At 41.2% G+C, this 8,383-nt stretch overlaps 1 pseudogene; it reads right to left on the bottom strand.

The window, feature by feature from the left end:
• Positions 1 to 643: 643 nt before the first annotated feature.
• On the bottom strand, positions 644 to 2,632 carry LOC119340186 (annotated as a pseudogene).
• Positions 2,633 to 8,383: the final 5,751 nt, after the last annotated feature.

Below are 8,383 nucleotides of genomic sequence, written 5' to 3'. Positions count from 1 at the left end.
GCCCAGCGGTGAAAATAAAGAGCAGGGTTGGCGAGCAAGGGGTCCTTAAGACCAGCCCGTAACAGCTTTCCGTTAGTGTAGCATTTTTGGTAAGAAGAGTGGTACATGCAATTGGGAGCTTGGCAATTTAGTTCCAGCAGCAAACTTCTCGAATTTAAAAACTCCCATCAGCCCATTCCAGATGACAGTCTTGGTAGTGTCCAAAGTTTCACCGCATTTCTTGATAGAATCCGGGCTAATGTCAAGACCCATCCAACTATCAGGAATAGCAGAGGCAGGAATAATCTGTAGATGGTGTCAGAATGAGTACATGATAGCTAGTGAATATCTCCATTCCAAATCACGAATAATTGTGTTTAATTTTTCGGCCATGTAGAATGTAACGTGTCATACTACATGATACCGATAGTGGCAAACATGTACTCCCTCCATTCCTCAATATAGGGTGTATAGTTTTTGGCACGAAAATTAAAAAACGCATATGGAGGGAAAATTTCACAAGTTTTGGGTGATATTACACCTGACTAATTGGAATGAAAAAATAGAGGAGATTGCCTAATATAAGAAAATGTAATCAAATCCCTGAAAAAATTATCCAAATGAGTGGTGCAACGCAATACACTTTATATTTCGGGGGTTTTCTCAAAAATCTATACACCTTATATCAAGGAACGGAGGGAGTATCATTCTACCCTTTATTATAAAAGGGTATGGAGATTTCTTCTCGGTTGATGTGTTTATAGAGGATGTATAGAAGCGGAAATGCAAAAAGGAAATACTACATGAAAGGAACGGCTTGTCGAATGTGATATGCACTCCACGCCGATAGTGCAAAAGCTCGTACAGATACATAGCGCCAGGTCGGCGTGGGGCAGGGCCGAGAAATCATGGAGCACCCAGAACCTCCGATGCGCCAGGATTCAATTGAGCCAGGATCAGCTGAGGTCGACTTCCTCGGTTCCTCCCCCTCCTCTGCCCGGTCGAGCTTGCCTGTCAAGGCGCCCCCGTCCAGGATGCTGCCAAACATGGCGGCCTCGTACAGGTAATTCACCTGCCAGGCGTGGTGGCTCGCATGGGCGAGGAGCCAGGTCATTTCCACGACGAGACCCTTGGAGAAGAGCTGGGCCAGTTGCAGGCGCAAGGATTCGGCGAGGTCCTCCTCGCGCTGCTCGTCCACCTCGCCCTGCCGGACGTACTCCAGCGGGCCGGTGACGAGGGTCCACCAGAGGGCGTCGAGCAGCTGGTCCTCGTGGTCGAGGAGGAACCTGCGCACATGGTTGCAGGTTTCCTCGCCGTCGCAGGCGTACTCGGGGTCCAGGGGCCTGCTGAAGCCGGTGGTCCTGAAGTCGGCGTTGAAGACCTCATCGAAGTCCGCCTCGCGTTGGGGTCGCGCCGGTGACTTGCGCGCCTTGGACCATCCCAAGAGGGCGCGGCGGAAGAGCATGTGCCGGTCGTTGTTGATGTGCCACCCATATTCACTGTCGACCATCCGGGCTGAGGGCTCGTGCCACCTCTGGGTGAAGGTCCGTGCGCCCGTGGCAGCGTATGCATCGTAGATGGCCCGGAGCGCCGGTTCGCTCACGACGCCCGAGGCGGCGATGTCGGCCACGTTGAGGAACGAGTTCATGATCTCGGAGTTCACCAGGTCGGAGCCCACATCGATGACGTCGTGGCTGTTGATGCTCAAGACGAGGTCGCTCATGGCGGCGCCGGTGTCGAAGCCCCGGGCCATGGCCTCGGCTCCAATGCCGAGCACGCTGCTGTCGAACAGGTAAATGACCTGGGCAGCACGGCGATCCATCTGGGCGGAGCGGTCCTTGAGGTGTTTCTTGTTCGCCACCTCCATCGCGATCTTGTCCTGGATGTACGGGAGGCCAACGTCGACGGCCTCGCGGCGCTCCCGGCCGTAAGGGGTGCCCAGCGCGTGGGCGTCGGCGAGCGCATCCTGCACCAGCTCGTGGAGCGTGGGGAACACGTGGCTGTACCCGTACTCATAGTTAACGGCCATGTCGGTGACATAGTTAGAGAACATGGTGCGCACGTCTGCGGCGCCAATGAGCATGTTGGTCATGCAGCCGCCGAACAGGGCATTGGTGGTCGTCAGGGCGGCAGGCCAGTCGGTGGCGCCTGAGTGCCTTGCCCTTAGGGGGAAGCACGTTGCCCATTGCGTGTTGGGTGCTTTTCCACAGCGCCAGCTCCGGCGATAGCCGCAGCTGCACCACCCTGGGCCTGGATGGCGCCGGCGCCACTGCTTCTTCCAGCTCGTCCCTGCCGGTGACTGTGATGCTAGCAAACATCTCCGCCACCATGCCTTGGGCCTGGCGTGACAGCCTTCTCAGATCCGCCGTGGCTCCCTCGCCGATCAAGGCCCTCGCCTCCGAGTAGCCCGCGTACATGGGGAAGCCAAGCTCGGCCTCGGCCTCGGCCACCGGACCCTCGCCCCGGAAATACGGAGGGATTCTAATGCCGCTGCCGCCGCCGGGGAGAGCGTCTTTGGCCAGCCCCGCCCGTATCTCAATGTTGAGGCCATGGAGAGAGCAGCTACCCCATCGAGGGAAGGATGCGTCCGCGCCCATGCTTACCATAGTAGGTATATAGCAGTATAAAGAGAAGAATGTGATATAGTAGAGAGAAATTTAGGCACCGTGGTACTACTCATGCTAATCTACGCATTCCTCATCCATATATAGCCGCAGACTCGCCAGCAAATTGGTCCGATGTGTTCAAAACGTGGATGTGCTGATAAGCAAAAGATACGTCGGTGTGTTTGCATCCGATACAATTATGCTCCGGCCAAACGCGGCTGATCTCGCCCGCAAAAAGAAAAAAGAAAAAGAAAAGATACGATTATGCTCCGGCCAACGCGGCTGATCTCCGCCGCAAAAAAGAGGATACGATTATGCTCCGGCCAACGCGGCTGATCAAGACAGAGCATGCCAATTATTTCGTTCGATCCCATCGCGAGCGCAAGCGGTGCGTTTGTTTTATTTCGACTCGATAATACGTATTAAAAATTATTGAACGAGTATTTAAAAAAATATTGAACAAGTATTTGAAATTGTTGAAAAGTATTAAAGATGTTGAGCAAGTATTTAAAAATGTTGAATGAGTATATGAATTTTTTTGAATGAGTATTTAAAAAAGGTTGAATAAGTATTAAAATGTTGAACAAGTATTTAGAAAATGTTGAATAGGCGTTCAGACAATGTTGAACGTGTATACAGAAAATATTGATCACTTATTAAAGAAATGTTTTTGACATATACAAAAACTTAGAGTGAAAACGAAAACAAACATAAAAAAACAAAAAAAATGAGAAGAAATAATAAAATCAAACAAAAAATGGAGAAGAAAAAAGAAAAACAAACAAAAAATAAAATGATATAAAAAAGAACATAATAACCAAATTAAAACAAAATGCAAAAATTAATGAAAGAAAAATGGAAAAGAAAAAAGAAAAGAAACAAAATAAAACAAAAAAGGAAAAAATGCTGAAGAAAATGGTTGGAGTAGCCTCAAGTAGGATGTGCCCCTAGTTCTTAAATACTACATACGGAGCAAAATAAGTGAATCTATACTCTAAAATATGTTTATATACATCCATATGTAGTTCATAGTAGAATTTCTAAAAGGTCTTATATTTGGGAACAGAAAGAGTTTTGCAGTTTTCTTCATTCATGCACGTTGATAATTAAGTAGTTGTTGTTACATTCGTATGGTAATTCCCTACATGCATCCTTGATTGGACATCTAGGTAATTATAAAATCATTGTTGCCAAAGACAGTTGGGCCAGTGGTTTAAGGTGCTAGATTTAGGTTCTGGTCCAAGATTTAAAATTAAATCTGGGTTTCAACTTTCAGTAGTTGAGAACTTTGAGATTAGAGTAAAAGATAAGTTGTAGAGGATGTTCAACTATTGACAGCTTTCCAAGGGACTGATATTTGTTCAATTCTGGTCAATGAAGAGGAATTTGCATACAAAACAAGATTTGTGGTAGGCAATTATTCAGCCAGGCAGTAAGTGGATGGAATTAAAAGATGGACACAACCACAAACATTTTGGGAATTTTCCATATGTGTCTTTGTGGATTTGCATGTTTGCCTGATTAGTGAAAAATGAGTTAAGTGATTGCAGTTTCGCATAGTTGTAACATACTCCCTCATTTCACTTATATAGGTCCTGATATGTTTTTCAAGGTAACATTTGACTACGGGTTAGCACAATTATATATGACATGCATGTCACACAAAGCATGCCATCGAATATGTATGTGAAAGAAGTTTCTAATGATATTTTTTATATTATACATCTCATATACTAATAATTTTATCATTGGTCAAAGGCTACCTCGAAAGACGTATTAGGCCCTATATATATGGAAGGAGGGAGTACACTGTTTTCGTTGGCTCATATTAATATGGGAACCAAGTAAACCTCTGCAAAATATTATTTTGGTTGTTTTGAGTAAAATGCTCGATACTTTGTGATTCTAATGAAGGTTTTAACCGTACTTATCCTACCATGACCACTAGCATATGCATGCATGCACTAGAGCACAACAAAACATATGTCATCCTAGATTATCCCCATTTCAAAACTTTAAAATTGTAGATCAAACTGTTGGTCCATTGAAAAATCGTTTTCACCTAAAAAAATCGTCCTGATGAGTCCTTCAAAATTAGATCCCATGTTGGTATGTTTCGATGACCTTTTTTGCGGGTTAAAAAGTTATCACACCTAGACTAAGTTAGTTATCTGGTTTGTTGTGCGTATATTACCATGTTATTCACACATGAGTTACCGAGAGGCTTTTCTTATCTTTTGTCTGTAGCTACTGTCTTAGCTTTAAAGTAGATAAAAATCCTTTTCAAAGACATGGTTGTAGCCTGGCCTAGTTGGTGAATAGCTTTCGCTAATACAACCAGGTGCTCCAATCGTGGTACTCGCATTTTTTACCACGTGAGAATAAGTCAAGTAGTTTCGCAAAACAAAACTCAAGTAAAAGAAGAGTAACCAGACAAAACACAAGAGAGATGATGCAGACCAAGAGAAAAAGAAGAGAAAGATCGCACGCAGCAACAACAAAAATGCAGTTCACAAAAGTAGAAAGCTTACATGCTAACCCTTATTATTACCTCACCGTGAATAAAGTCGTTAATTTTAGTGAATCTTTCATCAGCACTCTGGAAAGGTAAGTGCAAGGTGTGCCTTTGTCTACTCTATTGTACTTTTGCATCTTCCCATTTCCCCATGTATACACTGAGGAATCTTCATCTTATTCACAGTTTCCTTCATTTTCTCATGTGTTCCTGCAATATTAATAACTCTTGTTACTCAATGAATATTACAGCTAATTCAGATCTTGAATTTACTTGAAATAAAACACTCAAAATGTTCATCGGGGTTTAAATGACTCATGTGCACGTGAGGAGAAAGGTTCAAATACCATTTTTTATGTCCGGTAATTTCTATGAAAACAACTTGGTAACTTATGTCACAGACATGATAACTTACATAGTACATACCCGATAACTTTTCACATGAAAAAAAAGTCGTCGGAACATATCGACATGGAATCTAGCTTCTAAGGTCTCATCACAACAAATCCTTTATATAAAGATGATTTTTCAATTCGACAAACGATTTGAGCTACAAAATATAAGAGCAAAAAATGGTAGGATGTGCCCCTAGTTCCTAAATATAAGACCTTTTAGAGATTTCACTAAAGACTACATACGGAGCAAAATAAGTGAATCTATACTCTAAAATATGTTTATATACATCCATATGTAGTTCATAGTAGAATTTCTAAAAGGTCTTATATTTAGGAACAGAGAGAGTTTTGCAGTTTTCTTCATTCATGCACGTTGATAATTAAGTAGTTGTTGTTACATTCGTATGGTAATTCCCTACATGCATCCTTGATTGGACATCTAGGTAATTATCAAATCATTGTTGACAAAGACAGTTGGGCCAGTGGTTTAAGGTGCTAGATTTAGGTTCTGGTCCAAGGTTTAAAATTAAATCTGGTTTCAACTTTCAGTAGTTGAGAACTTTGAGATTAGAGTAAAAGATAAGTTGTAGAGGATGTTCAACTATTGACAGCTTTCCAAGGGACTGATATTTGTTCAATTCTGGTCAATGAAGAGGAATTTGCATACAAAACAAGATTTGTGGTAGGCAATTATTCAGCCAGGCAGTAAGTGGATGGAATTAAAAGATGGACACAACCACAAACATTTTGGGAATTTTCCATTGGTGTCTTTGTGGATTTGCATGTTTGCCTGATTAGTGAAAAATGAGTTAAGTGATTGCAGTTTCGCATAGTTGTAACATACTCCCTCATTTCACTTATATAGGTCCTGATATGTTTTTCAAGGTAACCTTTGATTACGGGTTAGCACAATTATATATGACATGCATGTCACACAAAGCATGCCATCGAATATGTATGTGAAAGAAGTTTCTAATGATATTTTTTATATTATACATCTCATATACTAATAATTTTATCATTGGTCAAAGGCTACCTCGAAAGACGTATTAGGCCCTATATATATGGAAGGAGGGAGTACACTGTTTTCGTTGGCTCATATTAATATGGGAACCAAGTAAATCTCTGCAAAATATTAGTTTGGTTGTTTTGAGTAAAATGCTCGATACTTTGTGATTCTAATGAAGGTTTTAACCGTACTTATCCTACCATGACCACTAGCATATGCATGCATGCACTAGAGCACAACAAAACATATGTCATCCTAGATTATCCCCATTTCAAAACTTTAAAATTGTAGATCAAACTGTTGGTCCATTGAAAAATCGTTTTCACCTAAAAAAATCGTCCTGATGAGTCCTTCAAAATTAGATCCCATGTTGGTATGTTTCGATGACCTTTTTTGCGGGTTAAAAAGTTATCACACCTAGACTAAGTTAGTTATCTGGTTTGTTGTGCGTATATTACCACGTTATTCACACATGAGTTACCGAGAGGCTTTTCTTATCTTTTGTCTGTAGCTACTGTCTTAGCTTTAAAGTAGATAAAAATCCTTTTCAAAGACATGGTTGTAGCCTGGCCTAGTTGGTGAATAGCTTTCGCTAATACAACTAGGTGCTCCAATCGTGGCACTCGCATTTTTTACCACGTGAGAATAAGTCAAGTAGTTTCGCAAAACAAAACTCAAGTAAAAGAAGAGTAACCAGACAAAACACAAGAGAGATGATGCAGACCAAGAGAAAAAGAAGAGAAAGATCGCACGCAACAACAACAAAAATGCAGTTCACAAAAGCAGAAAGCTTACATGCTAACCCTTATCATTACCTCAGCGTGAATAAAGTCGTTAATTTTAGTGAATCTTTCATCAGCACTCTGGAAAGGTAAGTGCAAGGTGTGCCTTTGTCTACTCTATTGTACTTTTGCATCTTCCCATTTCCCCATGTATACACTGAGGAATCTTCATCTTATTCACAGTTTCCTTCATTTTCTCATGTGTTCCTGCAATATTAATAACTCTTGTTACTCAATGAATATTACAGCTAATTCAGATCTTGAATTTACTTGAAATAAAACACTCAAAATGTTCATCGGGGTTTAAATGACTCATGTGCATGTGAGGAGAAAGGTTCAAATACCATTTTTTTATGTCCGGTAATTTCTATGAAAACAACTTGGTAACTTATGTCACAGACATGATAACTTACATAGTACATACCCGATAACTTTTCACATGAAAAAAAAGTCGTCGGAACATATCGACATGGAATCTAGCTTCTAAGGTCTCGTCACAACAAATCCTTTATGTAAAGATGATTTTTCAATTCGACAAACGATTTGAGCTACAAAATATTTTGAATTTTAGTTTTGGAAAGAATCTGTTGACATCATCAATATTTTTTTCCCTGCATGCATGTAATTAGATGGTTTTGATTAAACTAATCTGGTGGATAGGCACAGAAAGTGCGAAGATAGTATCTGCGCATGCATGCATGCGTTCGGATATGTTGTAGTGGTCCGAACGTTCGGATTTTAGCACGATCCATAACTTTAGGGAGTGCATTATTCTTTCTTTTTTTACTGTTGAGCCATGCCTTATAGAGTTAGTTTACACATCCTGCAAACTGTATTTGAAGAACCCAGAATAAATTAAAAAATTAATATTTTGTGGAAATATTTTTTTATTAAAATTTGTTTTCCATATAATTTGTAGTGTATATAATATACATTTACCACTTGACTAAAATTTAATAGTAGAATCAGTTTTCTCTCTCTTTAATCACCATGCTTCCTCTATGTGAATGTTATTCATATATATATAACTCTGTTTCACTTATTTGCATCCTTCGGAAATTTTTGTCGAGTAAGGACAAACGAACGATAGAGAGAAA

The sequence above is a fragment of the Triticum dicoccoides genome, chromosome 7B, assembly GCF_002162155.2.
Source record: "Triticum dicoccoides isolate Atlit2015 ecotype Zavitan chromosome 7B, WEW_v2.0, whole genome shotgun sequence".
NCBI classification, from domain to species: Eukaryota; Viridiplantae; Streptophyta; class Magnoliopsida; order Poales; family Poaceae; genus Triticum; species Triticum dicoccoides.
Note: the sequence above shows the minus strand (reverse complement) of the source record. Positions and strands in the feature narration are given on the sequence as shown.